This window comes from Canis aureus, chromosome 14 (genome assembly GCF_053574225.1).
Source record: "Canis aureus isolate CA01 chromosome 14, VMU_Caureus_v.1.0, whole genome shotgun sequence".
In the NCBI taxonomy this organism is placed as follows: domain Eukaryota; kingdom Metazoa; phylum Chordata; class Mammalia; order Carnivora; family Canidae; genus Canis; species Canis aureus.
Window position 1 is genome coordinate 66,103,247 of NC_135624.1, and position 24,495 is coordinate 66,127,741.

Sequence of the window (24,495 nt, forward strand, 5' to 3'; positions counted from 1 at the left end):
GACTAGGTAGATAAATCTGCCTAATTCTGGGGTTCAGTATTAAGGAGTTCATCTACCCATAGATACAAATTTTGATCTTTAATATCAGCTTTTTTAGTAATAAAGGTGATATGTTGTCTTTATTTTTTTTAAAGATTTTATTTATTTATTCATGAAAGACACAGTGAGAGGCAGAGACACAGGCAGAGGGAGAAGCAGGCTCCCTGCAGGGAGCCCGATGTGGGACTCGATCCCAGGACTCCAGGATCACGCCCTGAGCCGAAGGCAGAGCCTCACCCACTTAGCCACCCAGGTGTCCCTAACTTATTTTTTCTTATCTTAATTAAATCAAGACTCCTAAATCAGGAAATTGTAAGGAGCACTATTTGTAGGTTCCCTAAGAAAACAACTAGCATCCCTGAAACCTTGGCTCTGATGAGCAGGCAGGCTTCTGCACCTGAACACAAAAACTGTGATAAAGGTTGTCCCATCAAGGTGCCATCGAGAGATTCAGTTCATCATGTAACCAGCCCTTCCTCATTCTGTTTGACGCAGTCGTGATTAGAACTCCGGCCTACATTTGAGTGTGCTCGTCCTTATCTGCTAAGGAAGAGGGCCACTCCTTTCTTCTCCCCTTTCTCTGGCTTCTCTTAGCTTCCATCAACAGTGTGTCTAAGGCTTTATCTCCAACCCATGGTGGACTTGGCTGACCTCCCTTTACCACTAGCTAGCAGAGAAGCAACCCAGGCACTATCCAAACCAACCAAAATGCAGGCAGCTGCAGTCTACTGGAATGACAGTGGCATTGCCTAAGGGCCGAGCCAAAGCACTTATTGACTCCTTGTGAGCCATCAAATTAGGAGAATAAGCAATTTTATCTGTAAAACCACAACCTACGTTGCTTGGCCACATTCTCAGAGACCGGCGAACTAGGAACAAAGGCAGCTGTTCAGGGATACAAAGAAGTGGGATATGAGAAGAATCAGAGCACTGGACTGGAGGAATCTTGCCCAGCTCTGTGCTCAATTTATTTCCTTGGATAGATACACTCTGTATCAAGACAACTAAGTCACATTTTTACCAGGAAAAAAAATTCAGCCAGAATGCTTAGTTTTGTTTTCTGCACCAAGAGAAAACATTCTCACACAGTCTATAGGCTTCTGTATTACTTATCATTATTTGTCATTACTTTATTTAGTTGTGCCCCGCCTTCCATCCTGAGCTTACCCACTACCCAGCCATTCATGCCGAAAACAGCTCGGAGCGGGCATAACCTGCCATTACTTGGCCTTAGCTACGTAGCCTGTCTCTTGCCTTATCACGCTCTGGAACTTTTATGACATGGGAGCCCCCAGAAGTGAGAGGCAATTACTCTCTTGTTGCTGCCAGTGGATACTGGAGGATCCCCTGGTAGTGAATCCTCCCTGCTTCCCTCCTCAAGGCAGAGAATTCTGAGGCTCAGCTCTACTGAGTTCTGGCACCGCCTCTGCCCCTGGAACACACTGTGAAGGGCTCATCCCTGAAGATTAGAAGGAGCCTGACAAAGCACGGACTTCCCCAAGAGGGAAGAACAGCATTTGGAGCTAGTGAGTTTAGAATGATGCAGAGAGACAGGGCCAGACGAGTTTGTACTGGCTTTGATCTGACGTCTTTGCAGAGAAAAGTACAAAGTACGTGGTCCTGATGGGAGGATGTTTATATGACTCTTTAGCATGAAAAGATGTTGTCATTATCAACCAGAAGGAGAGAAAGAATGCAGTGAGGAGGCAAAAGCGAGACTCGGTGCGTACTGAATACAAATTTTAGCCCAAAGCAGACTCCTCTTGCAATGATTGTTAAAACACTAGTTTAGAGTTTTTAGAAGGCTCATAGTACTTTCGGATTTCATCTGTTAAAACATGCTATATAGACAGTTTGCGGGGGGGGGGGGGTCCTTGCTCAATAGGTAACTTATCGCACAAAGTTTCTCCTCTTTTCAAATCAGGATCACACTACGTATAACGCCAAGCGCAGTAGCAGATTAAACATTTGGGCGCTTTTTATAAGTGATACATTCCCAAGGCAAAGTTGCTTAAGGAACGAGAGGAGGTCCCGATCAATAACAGAATAATTAGGCCTATTCCTGGTTCTAACTGAGGTTGGGTTACAGGGAAGGAGTCAGACTGTTCTGAATCTACAGAGGTGACTTCTTTCTCTTTAGGTTATAGATGAAGAAGGTCCTCCCCATACTGCTGCCCTCAGCTGTAGCTCTGGCTCACGCACTGAGAGGATCTATAAAGGGATCCAGATTGGGCAGCCCCAGTGGCTCAGCGGTTTAGCACCCAGGGTGTGATCTTGTAGACTCGGGGTCGAGTTCCGTGTCGGGCTCCCTGCATGGAGCCTGCTTCTCCCTCTGCCTCCCTCTGCCTCTCTGCCTCTCTCTCTGCGTGTCTCTCATGAATAAATACATAAAATCTTTAAAAAAATATACATATATAAATGGATCCAGATCAACCCAGGAGCCCATCCAAACAGCTTCACTCAAGAAACTTGCTTGGTGGCCTCAAAGGTCACACTTACTCAGAATACACACTTGGCTTACTGAGAAAAATGTTTTGAGGAGTTTGGAGGGTAAACTGGTACCATCTAGAAAAAAGAGAAAGAAATAGAACTTGGTCATTGACGGAGTAAAAAGATTATTTGTGAGTAACTTCTCTTGTCAAGAACTAGCGGAGAATCATCAGAGGACAAAGGGCAACAGCTTCCCTGGGTGATGTGTTTTATCAGCCTGGCTATACCTTTTCCCACTGCAGCAGGATTTCTTCCTTTCCTCTCTCATCTACTTATGTATCTCCAGCATCAAGCACTTACATCAAGAGATATCCTTGCAAGGGGTAACTTGCATCACAGATACTAACAAAATCTATGGAATATTCCTTGAGTTTTTGTAATTAAAATCATCCAAATTCAGAACATTATCAGAATGGACATTTATAAATTCCAAAAAAGATCTAGATTTTATTAAAGGCATCTTTGCCAAGTCTATTATGGTTAACCTATTACAGGGTGCTTTGTCAGCAACTCAATTTTACTCTCAGGAATAGTACACTGACAGAAAAGGTGTTTAACTCAGAAAGCTCAGGATGAGGTGAGGTATAGCATTGTATAGCATTTTCACATTTTTAGAACCAACTAGCAAAGACCTGTGAGTACTTAGTCTAAAACCAAACATCCTGGGCAGCCCGGGTGGCTCAGCGGTTTAGCCCCGTCTTCGGCCCAGGGCCTGATCCTGCAGACCCGGGATCAGGTCCGGCGTCGGGCTCCCTGCATGGAGCCTGCTTCTCCCTCTTCTCCCTGTGTCTGCCATGGGTAAATAAATAAATCTAAAAAATAATAAATAAAACCAAACATCCTAAAATCATTTTAATGGTGCTTAGATCAGATTCAAAACTTTGATATTTTTTTAGAACTTTTCATTTGTGCTATATAATGATCCTTTAAGAAGTCCTTTCTAATATGGCAAGAAGATGGCAAACACAAATTACATCGGGAGAATTCGAAGTATAAATATGAAGCTGCTGTCTGAGGCTGCTCAGCCTGAGCCACTGTGAGTTTCACAGATGTTTAGGAAACTCTACTGAGGTCGAAGCAGAGAAATCACTAAAACCCACTTAATCCAAACTGTGACTGATCTACTCATTGGAGTAGCTGCTAAGCCTCCATTCAAGTTAGAAGTAGTCCTGAGGTTAGAGAGGCTTTATTTTCTCCCCTTCAAAGAAGTCTGGTTTGATCTTTTTTTTTTTTTTTTAATTTTACTTTGTCAAACCTTTAAAATAATCAGGACATTGATTTTTGATTGGGCAAAATAAGCACCATAGCATTTGGAAGAAAACGGGAACAAGAGAACTTGACAGTCATAGAGTAGGGTCTAGGTCAGTGGTTTTCAAAATGTGGACTGGGGATCCTTAGGAGACCCTGAGACCATTTCAGAGTGCCTGTCAAGTCAAAGCATTTTTTTAAATATTAAGATTTTATTTGCTTTTCCTCCTAACCCCCTTACAAGAAAACAATGAGTTTCCCAGGGACTATATGATATGTGATGGTGTCATTACTCTGATGGCTAATGGAATGTCAGTTGGTTTAAATTTTCTCAGTTTTAATTACTAATACCGTAAATATCTATAGTTATAATTCATATTTTAAAGAAAGATCTTTGGGGTCCTCAATAATTTTGAAGAGTTTAAAAGTGTCTGGAGGCATGTAAAAAAGAATGAAATCCCGTCATTTGCAACAACATGAATGGACTTTGAGGGCTTTGTGCTTAAGGAAATAAGTCATAGAAAGATAAATACTGTATAATCTTACCTTTATGTGGGCTTAGAAAACAACAACAACAACAAAAAAAAACAGTTACAAACAGCTCATAAGTACAGAAAACAGACTGGTGGTTGCCAGAGGCCAGGGGGTAGGCAGTGGAAGAAATAGTTAAAGGGGATCAAAAGGTAACAACTTCCAATTATAAAATAAAAAGTCCTGAGGATATAACATACAGCATAGTGATTGTAGTTAACAAAACAGTATGCATATTTGAGGCTAAGAGAGCAAAAGTTCTCATCACAAGAAAAAATTTGTAACTGCATGTGATAATGGATGTTAACTAGATTTACTGTGGTGATTATTTTGCGATGTATACAAGTATTGAATCATTATATTGTATACTTGAAACTAATGTGTTTTATGTCAATTATATCTCAATTTAAAAATAAAAGTTAAGAAGTGAAACACTAAAAAAAATGCTTATAGACACTAAAAGTATCTTGAGACCAAAAATTCCTTGTCTAGAACAATGCTGTTGAATAGAATTTATTACAATGATGAAAATGGCCTATGAATCTTCAGGTCTCATACAGTAGCCACTAAATACTTATGACCGTTGAGCCTCTAAAATGCAGCTAGTGTGGCTGAGAAACTGAGTTTTTAATGTTTATGTAATTTAAATTTCAGTGTAAATAGTTACCATGTTGGGCAGTGCAGACCTAAATCCTCAGCACCCTGACTCCTGATTTAATACTGTTCTCAATCTTCTACACCAGCTGTTTACAGTTAGAGATTTTCCTTGTGCTAACTATTAAATTCTTGGTGTGGTTTGTGCGGTGTGTGAAGGGAGTATTTAACAACAGATATGCAATAAGAAAATATTCATAACTCTAAAATATCAATCAACTCCAGATCAAATCCTAGATTCAAACAAAGAAGAAAATAATCAAAAAATTCTTGTAGTTGCCCCTTTGGGAGTTCAAAAGAATATTTCTTCATGCTTTATCTTGAATTAACTACATGGTTTTGATAATATTTTTAAACTATAAACAGTGTTTAGACTTTGCTCCTGTTGTAGTTATGAAGAGACAAGAACGTAATTACGGTTGCACAGAAAAGTCACCTGGGTGTTCAGGCATGTTCAGACCAAACCAGTCTGCTTTGGTGTGGTCATTATTCACTAGGATCTAAATCTCAATAAATAGAAATCCTAGATTTTTCAATTAGCAGAACTGTCTGAAAATTGTGCACTCAACTCTTGCTAACCATATTCCCAAGAGATACATGAGCACAGAAGAGAATCTCAGCTTGAAAATAAAAGCTTTGAACTAGGGCAGCCCCAGGGGCGCAGCGGTTTAGTGCCACATGCAGCCTGGGGTGTGATCCTGGTAGACCCGGGATTGAGTCCCACGTCGGGCATCCTGCATGGAGCCTGCTTCTCCCTCTGCCTATGTCTCTGCCTCTCTCTGTGTTTCTATGAAAAAATAAACAAAATCTTAAAAAAAAAAAAAAAAAAAAGCTTTGAACTATGTGAACCTGTATGAGTTATTATTGAACTTCTCTAAACCTACCTTTTTCTAGTAAACTGGGATTATGATATTATCAGTGACTTCTTTATATGTTGTTGAGAGGATTAAATGAGATAATATATAAAACAGTAAAATTCCTGAAAATTATAAATATTAATATTATAATTATATTACATTACTATTTGCTGTATTTACTTAACAAATCTTTATTTATTCATTCATTCAGAGAGAGAGAGAGACAGGCAGGGAGAAGCAGGCTCCATGCAGGGAGACCGACGTGGGACTCAATCCTCGGTTTCCAGGATCAGGCCCTGGGCTGCAGGCTGTGCTAAACCGCCTCGCCACCAGGGCTGCCCTACTCAACAAATCTTTATTGGGAGCCATCTATGTGCCAGACAGTGTGTTAGTGCTGGTGAATAAGCAAATATGGTCCGTGCACTCACAGAGCTTACAATCTAGTAAGAGAGAGAGAGAGAGATCAACAATCACCTAAATAAAAAGAGTTCTAGAAAAAAAAAAAAAGAGTTCTAGGGGCACCTCTAAGGTGGTTCAGTCGGTTAAGCATCTGCCTTCAGCTCAGGTCATGATCTCAGGGTCCTGGGATGAAGCTCCACTTTTTGGACACCCTGCTCAGCGGGGAGTCTGTTTCTCCCTCTCCTTCTGCCCCTCTCCCTGCTCATGCTCTCTTTGTTTCTGTCTCTCTAATAAGTAAATAAAAAAAAAAAATTTTTTTTTTAAAGAGCTGTGGATGGCACTGAACTTTCTAAGATAAAAGAGCTGGATCAAAAAGACATGTAAGGGAAAACTGTTCAGATTGAGAGATTAGGAAAGATCTCTTTGAGAAAGGCATATTTAAGCTGAGACCTGAAACACCAGTAGGATTTACTACTGATAGAAAGATGTTCTGGGGCATATTGGATGGGGGTAATGGCTAGTACATAGATTCTAAAATCTAATGACTAAACAAAACAAAAGTTTATTTCTCTTTCACTTAACAGTCCAGGCTTAGTAGTCAAGCTCTGCTTGGTAAAGTCATGTAGGGATCCAGGCTGAGAAGGGCAGTTCCATCATCCTCTGCTGTAACTTCTACGGTTGCTTCCAGCCAGCAGGAAGGAAGGGGAGATGGTCATCTTGGAAGAACTTCTTTATTTTTTGTTTATTTATTTTTTTCCATATAATGTTTGTCCTTGGCCGATTGACTTCTTTCACTCGGAAGAACTTCTTTAAACAGATGTCTGGAACGTTAGGCTTGTACAGGAAGTTTGGTTGGCTGTTCGGGTATTAGGATAGGCTATCATGGAACTAGTGGGCCTGCCCTTGGTGTGGTCATCATTCACTAGGACCTGGTTGTCAATTACAGATATCCTACAACTGTCAGGATTTTGCTCACCTGAGTCTTGCAAACCAAACCCACAACAGATACATGAACATAGAAGAGTCTCAACTCAAACGTGTAAGTTTTAATGCACTGAGTTACTGAATCCCTGTAAGCCTATACCTTGCCCATGAAGTGGGATAATGATAATATTAGTGCCTTCTCTGTATGTTGGAGATAATTACTAGGCTCATATCCTGTTGGTGTCAAATAGTTTTGTAATATGGTTACACCTAGAAGAAAGCCCAACTAAGAAATGTAATTTCTTACTCGGTAGTCATATTTTAAGTAAAAGGGAAAAGAAATTGTGGTTTCCCCTATGTGTCTAACACACAGGCAGAGAAAACCAAAACTCTAAAGCATTAACATTGGAAAGAGTTTGGCACGCTAAGGGAACTGGACGGAGGAGGCTAGGATAGCTTAGAAAAAGTGGTATGACATGGGACTAAATGCCAGGATCCCTACCTACAATCAGCTTACAAGCCACTAGGAGAGATAGAGAAGTAAGCAGACCTGATTAATGCTATTATAATTGCAAAACACACCATGTTTTGGTAGAAGAGAATAAGTAGATTAATTTTTCTCTAGACAGTTTGTGGAGAATGGAACATCTTTTTTTTTTTTTTTTTTTTTTATTTTTTTTTGAGAATGGAACATCTTAAATGGCCCTCGGTGACTAAGAATTTGGGCATGAGGTGATAGGTGAGGGCATGGCAAGGAAAATGAACATCTGGACAGAGCGAAGGGCAAGAGCAAAGGAAAGGAACCGGGAAATGTATAAGGTGTTTCCTAAGAGTGGTAAGAGCTATGGCTTAAAGTATTATCAGAAAGAGTTTGCCTCTGCTACTCTTAAACAGTCCTCAAAGATAAATCCTACACTGTTGTAAGACAGCCAGAAAGATAGTATAACAAAAAAAAATCATAGAGTTAAAATATTATCAACTTCTTGAATTATATTTTTAAAACGTCATCCATCTCTCCAACTAAGGAACAACAACTCCTTTGCATCAAAGTCTGGTTGAACAAGTTGACAGTTCTGATGTGCCAGTTCTATCAAAACCAGAAAATATTGCTGTACTTTTATCGGAAAAATGCACCCAGTACAGAAGTGATTTTTGTTAACCCTGAAAATCAATCTAGTTCCACAGCACTTAGAAGTTCTACTGTTTTTCTCTTAAAGCTTAAAATATGTTCGACACTTTCATTCACTTTTACGTACGCTCATTCATTCAGCGATATTTATGAGTGCCAACAACCTGCACTAAATACTAGGAACTGTTAGGGGATGGTAATAAGACACAGTCCTTAACGTAAAGGGATCCAGAGGCTCAACCAAATGGGAGAAGAACAAGCATCACGGTATAAGAGCAAGACAGAGTGAGAGGCACAGCATTCCGCAGGTATACAGAAGTCTGGAAGGCAGCAAGTATCGCTCTGTGAAGAGGAACCAAGGAAAGCTTAGTGGAAAGAGAGTGGAGAAGAGAATTTGAACATTGATTCGGATCTGGAAAACGAAGAAGATATTTCCAGTCTGAGAAGAAAATCACGAGTACCTGAATACGACTGGCTAGGCTAATTTAAGGGTGAAAGTTGGTCTAAAGTAGACAGACCAAGCTAATCAAAAGGAGAAATGAAGGTAGAATGGCAAGAGAGAGCCGAATTGTGAAGAGACTTGAATGCTGAGCAGCATATTTTTTAATTTGTGTCACAAATAATGGGAAATTGCAGGTCTTTAAGTGGGGGATGAGCAGGACTGACTCCAAGTTTTAGGAACGGAGCTCTGTCAACAATAGGAATGACAATGGGCAGCTGAGCTCAGTGAGCATGGAAGCATGGTCTCTGCAGAGAATCCTGCCCCTTGATAGCTGTGTGGCATGGGGCAAATGATTTACCCATGCTGTGCCTTATTTTCCCTATCTGTAAAACAGGGATGATAATGATAGCTACTTCCCAGGATTGTTGTGAGGATTAAATCCAGGAATTCCCATCGTGGATTTAGGACACTGCCTGACATTTTAATAAGCACTACATAAATATTTATATACACACACAACATATAGTGACAAAGGTGTTAAACAAAAACATCTAGTTTGTGCTCTATCTGTAAAGGGCCCTTGAGAGACGGGAGTAGGATGTCTGGGACCAGATTACCTGGTGTCCAATCCCAGGTAAACTGATTTTTAATCTTCCTAAGACTCTTTTTTCCTTCTCTGTAAATTAGAAATAACAACAGTATCTATTTCATAGAGTTGTGTGGAATTAATGTAGATAACACATGGAAAGTGCTCAGCAAAGAGCCTGGTACCTAGTGATGACTCACAATAGGATAGTTTCTTTATCAAAAAGTGTTTGCGCAAGGAGTTTGTAATCCTGTAAATCCTTACCCTGGTTGACTCCCAGCCCTTGGGATGCAACTGACAGTGCAGAGAGCAGATTAGAATCAGGTGAACCTGAAGTGAATTCTTGTTCTGTCCTTTAAAGTAGTGTGAATGGGGGCATTTTTCTAAAACTAAGGCCACCTTGTTTCTTCCTGAGATCATGAGAATGCTTCCCATCTCAAAAGGTTGTTTGTGAAGATCAGAAATAATTTATGTCAAGTAGCTAGACCCACACACACTGAGCGCATACCAGAAGTTGCCTCCCTGGGACTGCCCTCTGACCCCCCACCCCCACACTTTTTCAAGCTGCCTCCCATATCTTCTCTGGAAGAGGAAAAGCCACATTCCCTGACCTTAGCTTCAAAGACTATTGTGGCAAGAAGCCAGGCAGAAGATTAGCCACTATTCTGGGCCAAGAATTATGGGTCTCAGAGAAAGACAAAAGTAGAACCAAACTAACCCAATGCCTTCACTTGCCAGACCTCTTGTTATCTGACTCCCACTGATGTCTAACCAAAATTAACCACAGACCGCTAATGGGCCAGTGAACCATTGTGCAATGTTTTCAACTGGATACAGTGTGGAAAAATGGGAAAGAAGGAAGGGCCAACAGATAGTTGGGGATTGAAAGTATAAGGGATGATCATAATGGCTTTGGGGCAGAGGACAGCATATATGTTAGTTTGGAGGAAGGGGCATTTTTTTGTTCTTTTTTCCATATCAAAAGACACAGAAGTAGACCACCCCAAGGGAATAGTTTTCTTCAAGTATGGGAGGTGTTACAGTACAGTGGTTAAGAGAGCTGCTTTAGGAATGACGATTGCTGAGTTGAGGAATAATCTTGGACCTGCCATTTGCGAGCAGTGTAAGCCAATGTAATTCAGTAAATCAGTGGGCAAGTTATTTAACTCTTCTTTTTTTTTTTATTTTTTTTTATTTTATTATTTTTTTATTTAACACTTCTGAGTTGAGGTTTCCCCCCAAATTCCTGAATCATTACATTAATGCAATGATTAAATATAATAATCCATATAAAGCAGATGAAATAGATTTGGCATATAGTACATATTAAAAATATTTGCTTTTTGTAATTATGATTTAATCTTTTAGCAGAGTCGACACAATTCAAAATGAGGAAGACAGAGGTGCAAACAACAAGATGAATTAGACCCTACCTGGCAGCCTGAACCATCCAATTCCGGAAATTTATTCGGTATACCATTAACATAAAATTCCTCTCCTGAAAATTATTTTCCTGCTTGATTTCTTTTCCCATTTTTAAAAAGATATTCTTTTTCTAAGCTTCTGACATATGGCACGTCTTTGTTTCTTAAGAAATTACTATTACTAAAAAATTAGATTATCTGACTTGCTTCTCAAGTGCCTTCAGGCTTGACTATTGCTTATAGATCTTTGCACTTGTCCCTGTGGTTTGGGTCTTTCTGCCTTTCCTTCTTTCTCAATGTGGTCATTATAATCTAGGTAATACCCATTAAAGGCCATTTAACCTTCTGGCTTTATGATATAGCATTCTTGTCACCTGGAAAATGCCCTCTTATTTTCACTTAGCATTTGCCAAGCAGCGATTTTGTGCCTAGATTTTTTGCTGGGTACTCTGATTTACAGATGGGAAGGTGGTTCTTGCCTCCCAGGGGTTTCGAATCTAACCGAAGAAACAAATCTCACACGAAGTTATAAAACTTTCATGACAGTTTTATGGAAGTTATGAAAATAAGGAGGATAAGATGGTAAACACAGAGCAAGGGCCCACCACCCACCAAAAGAGTGAGAACAGATAGATACTGCTTTCGGGAAGCAGTGATCACTACAGCTGGGAAAGGGAGGGGAGACAGTGAAGAAATATTTCTGTTGGCCAGATGGCTGGCTGGCAACACCACAGCTGGGAGTGTTACTCTCCTGACCTACAGGAGAGTAGCCTATCTTGACACACTATGCATTTTCCTCTATAGAAACATTTTATTTTTTTTTAAGATTTTTTATTTATTTATTCATGAAAGACACAGAGAGAGAGAGAGGCAGAGACACACGCAGGGGAGAAGCAGGCTCCATGCAGGGAGCTCGACGTGGGACTCGATCCCGGGACCCCAGGGTCACACCCTGGGCCAAAGGCAGGCACCAAACCACTAAGCCACCCAGGGATTCCCTATAGAAACATTTTAAATAGCATTTGTTTCCCACATCATTTATGAAGGGAGACTTAATCCAAAGAGTAGCTGAATCATAGAGCACTAGAGTACATTAATAACTGACATTTTGTAGGATATAGCAATGTAAAAAGAACTTTTGCTTACCTTGCCTTACAGCATGCTCACAAGCAACCACCCTATGAGGAAGTTAACTAACCACCCTATGAAAAGTTATAATTTTCTTTTCCTTTTTTTGAGAGCTAGAGCATGTATGAATGGAGGGGGGGTGTGGGGGGTTAAAGGGGGCAGGCGGTGAGAAAATCCTAAACTTAGAACCAGACTCAGGGTTGTCACAATCCTGAAACCATGACCTGAGCCAAAATCAAGAGGCAGATGCTTAACCAACTGAGCCACCCAGGAGCCGCTATTTTTATTTTCAAGTGAAAAAAATGAAAATAATAGAAATTAAGCAGTTTTTCTAAGGTCGCTAATTTAGCCATAATAATTACAGGTGGGTTATTACCGTGCTCCCTTAAATAAAACCTATGTTACATCATGTTGCCTCCTATTTGAAAGAGTGTGAGTTTTTGTGTGTATGTAGGTGTGTGTATGTATTGGGGGTATGCCAGGACAGGGGTTATTCTATGAATTCTATGAATTCAGAACATTATTTCTAGAGGAAAAAATATTTCGAATACTAACAAACAAACTTGGTTCAAAGTTTTTAGAATACAATCTACGTATAAGTTGAAAACTGATGACATAAAATACGCATCGGGACCTGCAGCCTAATGTTTCATTTTCCTACTTCTTTGTCAAGCAGAAAGATGTGAATTTCCTCTTCAGTGTATTTTTTCCAGGTACTGATTCAATAGGCCCTTGGAAAGCAATTAATATAGATCTATTTTTCTCTTTCTCGTTAGAGTAATAATTAATTAGCATGCTGGAAGTAAGAGGATTCCCTCTGTCAGTAATGACATGCCTCTTTGGTAAACTATGTAATGCGTTAGTTTCTAAGGAACTTTCTGTTGCAATATCTCATTCAAAATAGTATTTATATTTTACTTAGTCTGTTGGGCTTCAAATTAAAATATATTCCATACTTTATTCCATTTTAGGGTCTAGTTTTTCTTATCTAAGATCAAGTGTTTGATCCTAGACAATCAAGCCCTGCTTGTTTCAGTGACTTTTAAGCCTTCCAAGCTCTTGGCTGTCTGTCCCTAAAATATTCCATCACCTCTTTGCTGTGTTCCCTGTCCCCTTGTGCAGCCAAGATACTTCCTTTGTTAAGAAATTTCATTAATGGTTAGAAATAAATATTAAAAAGAGCTTTGAAAAAGATAGACTTTCTTTTGTCCATGTTTCCAAAAATCCATCAACATGTAGTTGATGGAACGAGCCTGCCATTTCTTCTTTCGGGAAATGAAAAATCTAAGAGATGCAAAGTCATCAGTTCTTATTTTCACAAGCCTTTGATCTCTGTCACTGCCTCTACCACTTGGCCAACATGTTAGAATGGTTTCAATTGTTATATTCTAATGAGTATTATTTTATTAATTCAAAAAGCCTTGCAAATATGAATGTTGTAGCATATACACTGAAAAGCTGGCGTGGGTTGCAGTTTGAGCAGTGACTTTTTGTCTAGTCCTACTTCTTCTGCAGGTGAAGAATTGACTAGATGGGCTGTTTTATAATTTTCCTCACAGTTCACACTTGGTATTGTAGTGTCATTTCCCTCAAATTAGCACTTACAATTGAGAAACAAAAGTCAAAATCACTTGTCAAATACGTGAAATCATTGTCATGGCTGGGATTAGACCTCAAATTTTCTGATTTCCATCTCCTAGTCCTTACCTTAATACATGGGACTCTACTCCTCTGACCTCTATTTCTATAAGGCCAATACTGGTACGCATCAAAATACAAAGCTGTCATGGACAATACAGTTAGCCTTCGTGGTCTTCTGCAGGTTCCCGTGGTTATCTTGCAACTCACAGAGCACATTTTGGTTCTTCTTTCTTTCTTTCTTTCTTTCTTTCTTTCTTTCTTTCTTTCTTTCTTTCTTTCTCTTTCTTTCTTTCTTTCTTTCTTTCTTCTTTCTTTCTTTCTTTCTTTCTTTCTTTCTTTCTTTCCTTTCTTTCTTTCTTTCTTTCCTTTCTTTCTTTCTTTCTTCTTTCTTTCTTTCTTTCTTTTCTTTCTTTCTTCTCTTTCTTTCTTTTTTCTTTTTTTTAAAGATTTTATTTTTTTATTCATGAGAAACACAGAGAAAGAGGCAGAGACAGGCAGAGGGAGAAGCAGCCTCCCCACCCCCAGGGGAGCCTGATGCTGGACTCAATTCCAGGACCCTGAGACCATGACTCGAGTCAAAGGTAGATGCTCAGCTACAGAGCCATCCAGGTACCCCACGTCTTGGTCCTTTCATTAAAAGGTGAGATCTGTTTGCCAGCTAACTAACCTGTGTTAGCCTATCTTTTGTTTGCAATGTAGATTTAGCACCAAGTGTGCAAATGAAAAGTGGAGCTTATTTCTTCATGGAGAATTTGTTAAGTGCTAACTTACAGTGTTGAGAATGATCATGGTTCTACTCATCTCCAGGATCTTGAATTCTTCTCAGGTCATGACTGAGAGACATTTTGTGGATTGGAAGAGGAAGATTATTCCTGTCCCTCCTGCCTAGAGATGAAAGTCACACAATCCCAAGTAAAAGCCTGGCCACAGAGCCCAGCAGCCAGAGGAAGAGGGGGACTTGGGAGGACACACAGCTATCCTCAAGTGCAAGATCCTATTGCTCAAAAAAACACAAAAAATACAAAAAGCTTCCAGCCACCAGAGAAATTAGGAAAACAATCGATCTAGTTGAAATGAGGAAGTAGAAGCCACATTTTAATAATATTGTGGGGCAGGGAAAAAATGAAAGGTTAGAGGAGAGAGACTGGAGTGACTACAAGAAGGAGTAAAAATGGTTGACTTGGGAGAAAACACAGTGTAAGAGTTGCAAACACTAATTTGTTAAGCTAGGAGTTGAAGTAAATAGCTGGCTCCTATTTGGAAAAAAAAAACTTGTCCTCTAAATGACTAGAAATTTGGAATTCTTTGGGGGGTAAAGCCACTACAGAGAAATAATTAAGGGGTCAACAAGTAGAAAGAATAGAAACTGTCATGAGAAGTTCTAAATACATTTTCATTCAAAAGGATCTGGACCTTTGAAGCAAAATCATGTCTTTGACACAGGAATTACATGTCTAGGAATATATCCCAAAAGACAACCTTAAGTAACTAAATAAAAAATGTTAAACACAAAGATATCAGTGTGATACTTTTATGGTTAAAAATGAGAGCTATATGAATTCTTTAAAACAGGGAAATAGTTAAGTAAATAAGATATACTGTAGAAAATGAAGTCATAATATTCAAACAACTTAAAATATTTTAAATTGTGCATTACAATACATCAAATGACCAAAATGAAAACTTTGCCCTGGCATAATACTCTGTATGTGCACAAAGCATAAAAATATAGAGAATGATTATCTCTTAACAATGTAATTATGAGTGACATTTATTTCTGAATTATTTTCCCAATTTTCTAAAGACCATGGAAAGCAGTCTAACATAATGCATAAAAACTGAAGATTTGCATTTAGCTGTCTGGCTTCTCATTTTTACTAGCTTTACACCTCATATATTCTACTAGCTTCGTGAGCTTGGGCATTTAACTTAAAATTCTTGGGGGCTTCAGTTTCTTCATCCATAAAAATGGGATAATAATAATAACTACTTCATAGAGCTGCCTTAAAGATTAATGAAATAATAAGTTATTAAATGATATTAATTAAATGAAATAGCGTACTGTATGAACAGTCCTTGCAAATAGTTAACTGTTCGATAAATTTTACCCAATCATTATCTTAAAAAAAAAAAAAAGCATATACACGTATATGGGTACACACACCTACTCCAGCAGACATATTCAAGTTTTAAAACAATAAAAATAAACAGAGCTATCATTTACAAGGAGAGTTGAGTGTTGTTAAAACCCATTTTAATCATGTTTAGTTTACTTAAGAAAGACATAGGGAGGAGCCTGACAAAGGGTAGGCTGGTCAGGGCAGTGGTGAAGGCTCTGCCCAAGCAGGGCATGCCTCTCACCTGTAGCCTCATTCACCTCTGTCTTCCTGGATCACATTTCTCCAGTCCTCTCCTGAATGCTCATTGCTTTGGAATCAATGTGACATGATACACCTAGAAATAGAGGTTTTTCTACAAACCATTGAATATGGGAGATCTAATGCTCAAATACTTTTTCTTCATTCCCTGAGGGTCATGAACTCCATCTTTTCTACAGGCCTGCTGGAGACAGGGAGGAAATATTAGAAACAGTCATTTAATTCACTTTGTGTATTTTTCCAGTACCCTGCAAGTTAGAGTAGGTTTCTCTCTTAACCTAAAGGGAGTGAAGGGGGGATAGAAAGGGCCAGTTCTCCAGACAGTAAAACTGCTCAGTTCTCCATTAATGATCTTTGTCCATGGTGTGGTTTAGAAGAAAAGTAGGAAATCAAATTTTAGTCTTGTTTTACTATAGCTGAAATTGAGCAAATGATTGAGTTTCTGAATGCTAAATTTCCCATCCATAAATTGGGATTATAAGTAGAGTTATAGGAAGGACTAATGAAATATTACTTGGGATAAGTTATGTGATATAGGGGCGCCCAGGTGGCTCAGTCAGTTAAGTGGCTGCCTTTGGCTCAGGTTGCAATCTCCAGATCAAGCCCTGTGTTGAGCTCCCTGCTCAGCGAGGGGGTCTGCTTCTCCCTCTGCCTCTCTCCCCTGCTTATGCACTCTCTCTCAAGTAAATAAGCAAAATCCTGAAAAAAATAAAAAGGATATGTGGTATATAGTAAGCATCTACTAAATAGTAACTACTACTACAGAAACTAAAGAAGAAAGGGAAGTGTGGAGTTTCCATGATGATAACAAGTGCTAAGTGCTAATGATTGCCAACATTTAATATGTGTCAAGTACTAGTTTGAGCATTTTGCCTATAATAATGCAGTTAATCCTCATAACAGCCTTAAGAGTTGGGTAATATTATGAATCTATTCAATATTACTTTGCACAGTATTAATTTGCTCTGTTTTATATATAACGAGGCTACTGAGTATAAAATATAGTTTGAAGAAAAAAATATATATATACAGTTTGAAGATACTTTGGAGCTCTTTGCAACTCTGTTAATATCTAATATCTAATATAAAACTTCTCTCTCGTTCTACACCCTGAACCCTGTCTTCAATGACAGATCTTTGTAACTCCCGCTTTGCTTGCCTTATGGAAAATATACAATAGATATATTTTAAAGAGAACTTCTCTGCCTTCAAGGATAGAAATTACTTCTACACTCAGGGCAGAAATTCATTCATTTAAGATTTCAGTGGCTACAAAGGAATAGTCTAGTTGTACCTTCTTCATTCACAATACATATTTTGAAATCAAAGTTTCATAATTAATATCAAGATCAGTTTGCATTAAGGAACAATTCAATCGAGATAACATGCTTGGTGTCAGGTATGATATTACTATTCTGGATCTCTGCTGCCCATTGTGTTTTTGGCACTTTCTGCTATTTCCATGGGCCACCGAATCAACCACAATGTAGTTCATTCCTTTCATCTGGTTTTGCTCAAGGCCTATGTCCAACATAATTAATCAACTCAAATGTGTAGAAATTTGAACCAACCATTGGATTGATAGAAATAATCAGAGTCCAGGCCACAATATGAGGAATTTGGGTAAGTGGCCACAAATATGGCTGAAGTCAAACACGTTGGGATTTGCACATCACTGAACTGCAAGCAACATACTAGAATGCCTACTAGCAAAAAGTCCTTATCTGAAATTCTCTTCTGTGTTAGGACATCAGAGAAAGCAAACGGCAAAGAAGGTTTACTGTCATTGTAATAAATCTGTTGGAACTCTAAAATATCCTTCAGAACATTATTTCTTGAAATCAGTGAATTTCCTTGAGACATTTCAGGGAAGAGTCAGGGATTAAACGACTTTTGCACAATACATTTCTAATTATATGAATACTTTAAAAAATAGGACTTTTACATAATTTTTAAAAATTCATATGTAAGTGGTTTGTGGCTTGGATATTTAACTTTCTGAGTCATCCTTTTACTGGCTTATGGAAATGCTGTGGTTGTTCAGGTATGTTTTTATATTCCAACAGGGACATGAAGTAGTTAGAAAAGCCTTTAATTTCCTTTAGACTTTAGTTCTTCAGTGATACAAAATGATCCTCATTTAAAGATGCAGCTACCTATGCTAATGGCTGCCAGGAAACATCTCCTTTGGAATAAACATGCAGACTTTCTTTTAGAGAACGGTTTGGATTGTTATTTGCAAGGACTGTTAATGTTTATGTCGCTTTCTTTTTGCTAAACTGTTTTAGGGATCTTACATGACTTTTTAAATAAATGTTAGTCAAATGTACAATAACAGAAATATTGAGGGCAGGGAAAGTGAGGTTCTATAAAATATGTTACACATTTCATGTTAGAATGCTCTATAATTAATGCATCACTCTCCTGAGGACTTCAAAAGAAGATGCCATATAGGTAGGAATATTATTCACTATAGGCCACCAATTTCACCTTTAAATTGAATGGTCAGAGATAATGGAATGTAAAAAGTCCTGTACATTTTAGCAAAGAATTACAATTTATAGGGTATGACTCTAGACAAGTCAAGCTGACTGATAAGGACATAAATATATAAAAAAAAGACAGTCATCTTGAATATAAATACCAGTTTCTTGGCAGTCTCAAGATACATATCTAAGGGCGCCTGGGTGGCTCAATCAGTTAAGCATCTGACTCTTGATCTCAGCTCAGGTCTTGATCTCAGGGTCATGAGTTCAAGCCCTATATTGGGCTACTTTAAAAATAAATAAATAAAGACACATATTCAATTACTAGTAAATAAAATACTGAGAGGTAAGACAAAGGTAGGTTGTCCTACTCTGGAAGGGGAGATGCCTATATCTACATGATGCATTTAAAAATGAGGAAGAGTCTCGGCCAGACAGAAACTTAAAGAGAAGTCATATATTGTGCAAAGACCTCTTTTGGAAAAGATTTGTCAGGAACTTGAGGGATGCCCTTGAGCTTCCTGAAGCCATGTGTGACCAGTGGCTTCATGGGAGTTTTAATATGCAGTCTCAGCCTTAGCTTGGAGTTAATCAGATCACCTGTCAAGACTTCTAGGAGGTCAGCTTGGATTTTATAAAGATGGAGTCCACTTGGCACCACAGTCAGATGAAATCAGGTAATAAAAGAGTCAGGGAAAATAGAATGTCCTCAAAGAAGGACTCTACAAGAAGACATAACTGCTGGTAGCAGCAGAACCTCCCCAGTCCACTCATTCCCTGAGGTGTGCATACAAGGTATGAAGGCAGAGAATGGTAAGATCTGGCATCTTTGGAGCAGTAAAGAAGTGTGGGTAATGCTTGAGGGAATGCACATCATTTATTAACATTGGCTAAATTTTCAACTAAAATACCAATTCAGTAATGCAATTTGTAGTTAAATGGATAACAAATTTCAGTACATAATCACGGGTATACAAGAAATAAGAAATATATGTCTATTTTCCTGCACTTCAGCTCAATTCGTATTTTTAATCCTATTCTACCTGGGTAATGGACACACAATCTCACTTGATATTTGGTTCTTTCCTTTTCTAAGGATTGTTTCCAAATTAGGAGTTAGTTACAGCACTGAGATCGTAGGGTGTAGTGTAAGCTCCAGAGAGTCAGCTTTTCTTTTTCGTAATGCAAGTGCCTGACTTAAGCTTTGCTTGCCCAGCACCCAATTCAAAGAGGCATCTCCTTCAAGGATGGCTGTTTCCGACAAACACATGGCCAGCTACATGCTAGATAAAGAGCTAAGTACCTCCTCTTGAGGCTCCCGATTTGATTTGGTTTGATTTATTTCTATATTTATTTGAGAGAAAGAGAGAGAGCAAGGATGGGGGGTGGAGACAGAGGGGGAGAGAGAGAATATTCAGCAGACTCCATATCCAGCAAGGAGCCTGGAGTGGGACTCTTTCTTACAACCCTGAGACCATGACCTCAGTTGAAATCAAGAGTCAGTCACTTAACCAACAGCCACCCAGGCGCCCCAAGGCTCCCTATTTTGGACATCTTGATTGATTCCAGTAACTGATCATTTGGGCCCTTGTTTATTCTCTTCTTGTGCCTGAAATTCTTGTTCTTATGCTTTAAACTCACCAATACAGAGCAAGCCTGCAAAACCCTAAGCCCCTACCGTTGACCTCAATAAAAGCAGAACCGCAGGCGCTTGTCCTCTGTGTGTGTGTGTGTGTGTGTGTGTGTGTGTGTGTGTAACAATCCATCATTCTTGCCAAATGCTTGACAAACTTTTGCCATCTACTTAAAGGATGTGAAAAAGCTAAAATTATTTTTCATGGTAAGATTTACATTATAAATGCTGGAGACCAAATTCCATTTATTGGATTGGAATGCCCTGTTCAGATGTAATTTACTTACCTCATCTGTCAAGTATCTTTCAAAAGACAAGCAGTATGTAGTGTGGCCCCAAGTGCACCATGCAGTTTCTAGCACTTATAAGTAATAAACCTTTTATTTTTTTCCAAAGCTTCCTGATGGTTGTTATGGAGGGCATCTTGCAATCATACTGAGAACCACAGGGCTGGTCCAGCCACAACATGAGTTATTGATAGGCTGAGACCAGCACACAATAGTGAAGTGTATCCCTCTGCACATTAATGTCATTTGCCTACTTAGCATCCACAGTTATGTATACATAAGAATAACATAAGAATTAATTGTATAATTGAGTTTGTTCAATGTAAATAGGTATGACAAGAACAAGCATGTCTAGGAAGAAGTATGCTCTGTGTTTCTTCCTCTTTCATCTAAGAATGGAGCTAGCACATTCCAGGATTTTTGTTCTGTTGGTAGGAGGGAGAACTACTTGGGAAGCTTAGAAGGAGATAAAACCCAGATTTATTTTCATTATCGAACTTATCTGAGGAAAGCCCATTGAAAGCTAAAAAGGGGGAAGATAAAAGAATTGAGAAGAAAGCTAAGTGAGCCAGCTCTAAAGATTTTTAATAAGGTTTTTGGGATTGACAGAGAGAAGAGATTTGGGAGAAGGGAATATGAGGAGGGTCTTAAGGAGATAATTGAGTAGAATAGACTTCTAGGTTTTGCTCCAACCCAGACCATGTGATTCTCCTCTGTGACACTGTAGATAGACTTTGGTAAGAACTATTGCTATTTTCTACGTGGATTGTGCCAGTTCAGGGATGATGACAATAAAAGGGGGGGCACTGACTTTCAGGACCAGGTATATACATACATAAATAGGGAAAATAGGGAGGAGGAGGAGTTCTGACCTCTCCCACCACCAAGCTCGGCTACCGTCTTGCAGATTTGGTACTTCTGGAACGCAGGATGCTAAGCTTTGACAACTTGCTCTGGGTTCCTGCTCGGGGTTCCTGGATCATCAGTTAACAGACGAACTGCCAGCATCCAAGGCATTACCTTAGGTTCTGATTTTAGGAGAGTGAAAATTACAATTCTTTAAAAGAGAAAGTGTGCAAAATGTCTTTTTGTCTATAGAAAGACATTTCTTTCTAAGTATTCTGTAGATTATAAACCAGTTATTTATTATCCAGATGCTCACTTTAAAGTTCTTTGGCTTGCATTTCTTTGTTCCTATGTTGTCTTCTCTTTTTGGAAATGCCAATAACTTGGCACTTATCTTAGTTTAATCTCAAGATGATGGAAGTGCAACCTCTGATGCTCTGCCCCTCAATTGCCTTAGTTTTCTGTTATGGTAAACAAAGTTAAGATGTCAGCATAATGCTGGCTTATGTTTAACACTTGTTCAAGAGTTTACAGCACTTATACATTTTTCCCAAAGGGCCTGACTTCCTCACAGTCCCTGTGTTTGGGTGTATTTGGAGATTTTTGGCTTTAAATTTAAACATCTAAGAGTGGTCTGCCTTTAGAAAACACTGGACTGAGTCAGACACACTTGATCCCTTTTTATGATTCTACTCAATATGTTGAGAAACCTCCTACCCTCTCTAGGCAAGTCTTTCTATCTGTAATGAAGCCACCCAGCACTTAACTGTATCTCAGACTAAAAGGAACAGAGTTAATAGACCTGGGAGCCTCCTGGATACAGAAATCAGGAATGGGCCTAATTCCACTGTACTTTCTTGTGTTTCTAATCTAAAGTATTTCTATTAGTTGCTTTATTTTGATGCAGTTGGAAATATGCACTAACTACAAAAGAAGAAAGATGATCTTTTATGTTTTCATTTAATAATTGAATTCTGACACAGGGAAGTTAGACTATAAGTGAGAAAAGAGATAGTCGGCAATAAAATATAACCCCCACATATTTTCCTTTTAGGGATGACTTTTAGTTCTGCACGTTCTTTTTTAAAGCTCATAGGTAGCAGCTTTGGATTATTCCTACATCATAGCATCAAGACTATAACTAGATCAATGACTTATTTTATCTGCAGTACAGGGGGAGGGGGAAGGAGGTTATTTTTATTTGGGAGGAGTGGTAGAGGCTCTGGAAGGCAGGATCTGGTCCACCAGAGAGCAATGACAAAGCTCTAGGTGCGAGGATGCAGGGAATAAGGGCAGGCCAAAAGGCTTGTGAAGGGGGGATAGTGAGAAAAAGAAAAATTGTTTAATAATTGTGACTTTGCAGTTTTTCCTGGTGAACTCACAATAATACATCCAGGTTAGTACAAAGATAACAAAACTTCTCCCTAACAACTCATGTCACTTTTCCCAGTCATGTGAGGTCAACTGGAAAAAGAAAGGGGTTCACTTAAAAGAGTTGTGAAAGAGACAAGTATATATATTCCTACAATCTCTCACACATACAAGAGTTTGAGCATGTTTAGCTTTCATTCTTAAGAATGAGAAATTGATGGTTCAGAGCAAGAGAATGAGACAGCTAGTACAGAGTTATCTGTAGGATGGGGTTAATCATGAGGAGACTTTTGATATAAAGTAAAAGGCCATAAAACATATGTCCTACACTGAGAAGTACACACCTTTAAAGTTAAAAGGATGACTTAACCACCAATTCTTATAAATCTTACACCTCAGTAGCATCTGGACCCATGTTGGCCACTCAGGTAGCTTTGCCCCACCCATGTATCTGTCACCTGGAATATTATTACAAGCCAACCTGGAAGTTATCCTCAGCTGCTGTTTTTTTCTCACATATTCCACATCCAATGCATCAGGATATCGTGGTTCATTTCAAAGTTGAATCATGTGCACTGTCACCCTCCTGGTCTGGGCTACCATCTTCAGCCACCTGAACTGCGTTATTAGTTTTAATTAATATCCTTATGCTCACCCATGTCTACTTTTGACACACTTCCAATAAAGCCCTTTCAAAATATAGCAGACCAGGACTCTCCTCTGTTTAAATCCACTATTAGCTCCCCTCTCTCAGAGTTAATGATTAAGTCCCTGGAAATGAGTGAGGAGATTTTGCATGTTGTGTCTCCTGTTCTTTCTCTGACAGCATTTTTGCCAGTGTTTTCCCCCTTGCTCACCCACTCCAGCCACACAGGGCTCCTTATTCTTCCTTAAATGTACATTCACTATGTTTCCTTTTTAGGATTATTTATTCTGCCTGGAATTCTCTTCTACCAGATACCTACTTGGCTAAATCCCTCATTTCCTTTAGATCTTTGCTCTCATCTTCCCCTCCCAGTGAGGACAACTTCCTCAACTTACTTGGTCCCTTTGTCCTTACAACAGATCCCTCTCTGTTTTTAAGCACATCCTTACTTTCTCATGTAAGCAGCTATTCCAGGATCCCTGCATACTTTTTTCTCAGCTGCACTCAAGCCTTCATTAAAGTGCTATGCATATGCTTAATTCTGTGTGTGGATATTGTTGGCCATGAAGGATGACATGGGAGAGTCGATGCTCAGCATTCTCCCTCCCCACTGACGTATGCTCAAGGCAGCAGCTGCCTGTTACAAGGGATCATAATCCAGAATTCCAGATACCCACAGCACCTACATAAACTCCTTAAGTTTCCATTGCATTCTGGAACCCATTTGTTTTTGTAAATGTTTCATTAAATTAATTTAAAAATAAGCACATTTGTTTGTGTCTTCTTAATATTGTGTGGTCTCCTGACATCTTGGATCACACATCCTTTCATATTCACAGCCCCAGATTTGAGTGTAGTTTCCAGCACTTATTGGGTGTTCAATAAATATTTGATCAGGGAAAAGAAGGAAGAAGGAAGGGTCATCTTACCAATTTTATCAACAATTCAGACAAAAAATATGGAATGATAAACTCTACATAAAACCTGTGGCCAATGACTGGCAAGTTGAAGGTATATTGTAAGAGTAAGCAAAGTAAAAGCTAGAGTTTTCTGCAATTTGCTAGTTCTGAGATATAAGCAGAAGAATGCTTTTATGTGTGGTTTATTGTATTCTCAATATTCCCATTGACAATATAGCAAACTGGTTGAAAAAATTATGAGAAAGCATATTTGATGTTATTCCTCCTCAATTTTAAATTTTGGAGTTTCAAGAAAATTATTTTAAAGTGTAGTACTAAATTGAATTTTCCTCATCAAATCAGCACAAAGTAAATGATTGTCAAGAAATCATGTGTAAAAAAAAAAAGACACATAGATGAGTGGAACAGAATAGAGAACCCAGAAATGGACCATCAA

The 24,495-nt window shown here is 38.8% G+C and overlaps 1 long non-coding RNA gene across 3 annotated transcripts in view; it reads right to left on the reverse strand.

The window, feature by feature from the left end:
- The window catches only part of LOC144283789 (uncharacterized), a 50,550-nt gene that overhangs the window by 10,396 nt on the left and 15,659 nt on the right, over positions 1 to 24,495 (reverse strand). Inside the window, exon 3 of one of the 3 annotated variants that reach the window (XR_013352353.1) lies at positions 2,539 to 2,604. The exons of the other annotated variants lie outside the window; for them this stretch is intronic. This is a non-coding gene — a long non-coding RNA (uncharacterized LOC144283789). The remainder of the gene's footprint in view (positions 1 to 2,538; positions 2,605 to 24,495) is intronic. 3 annotated transcript variants of the gene reach the window in all.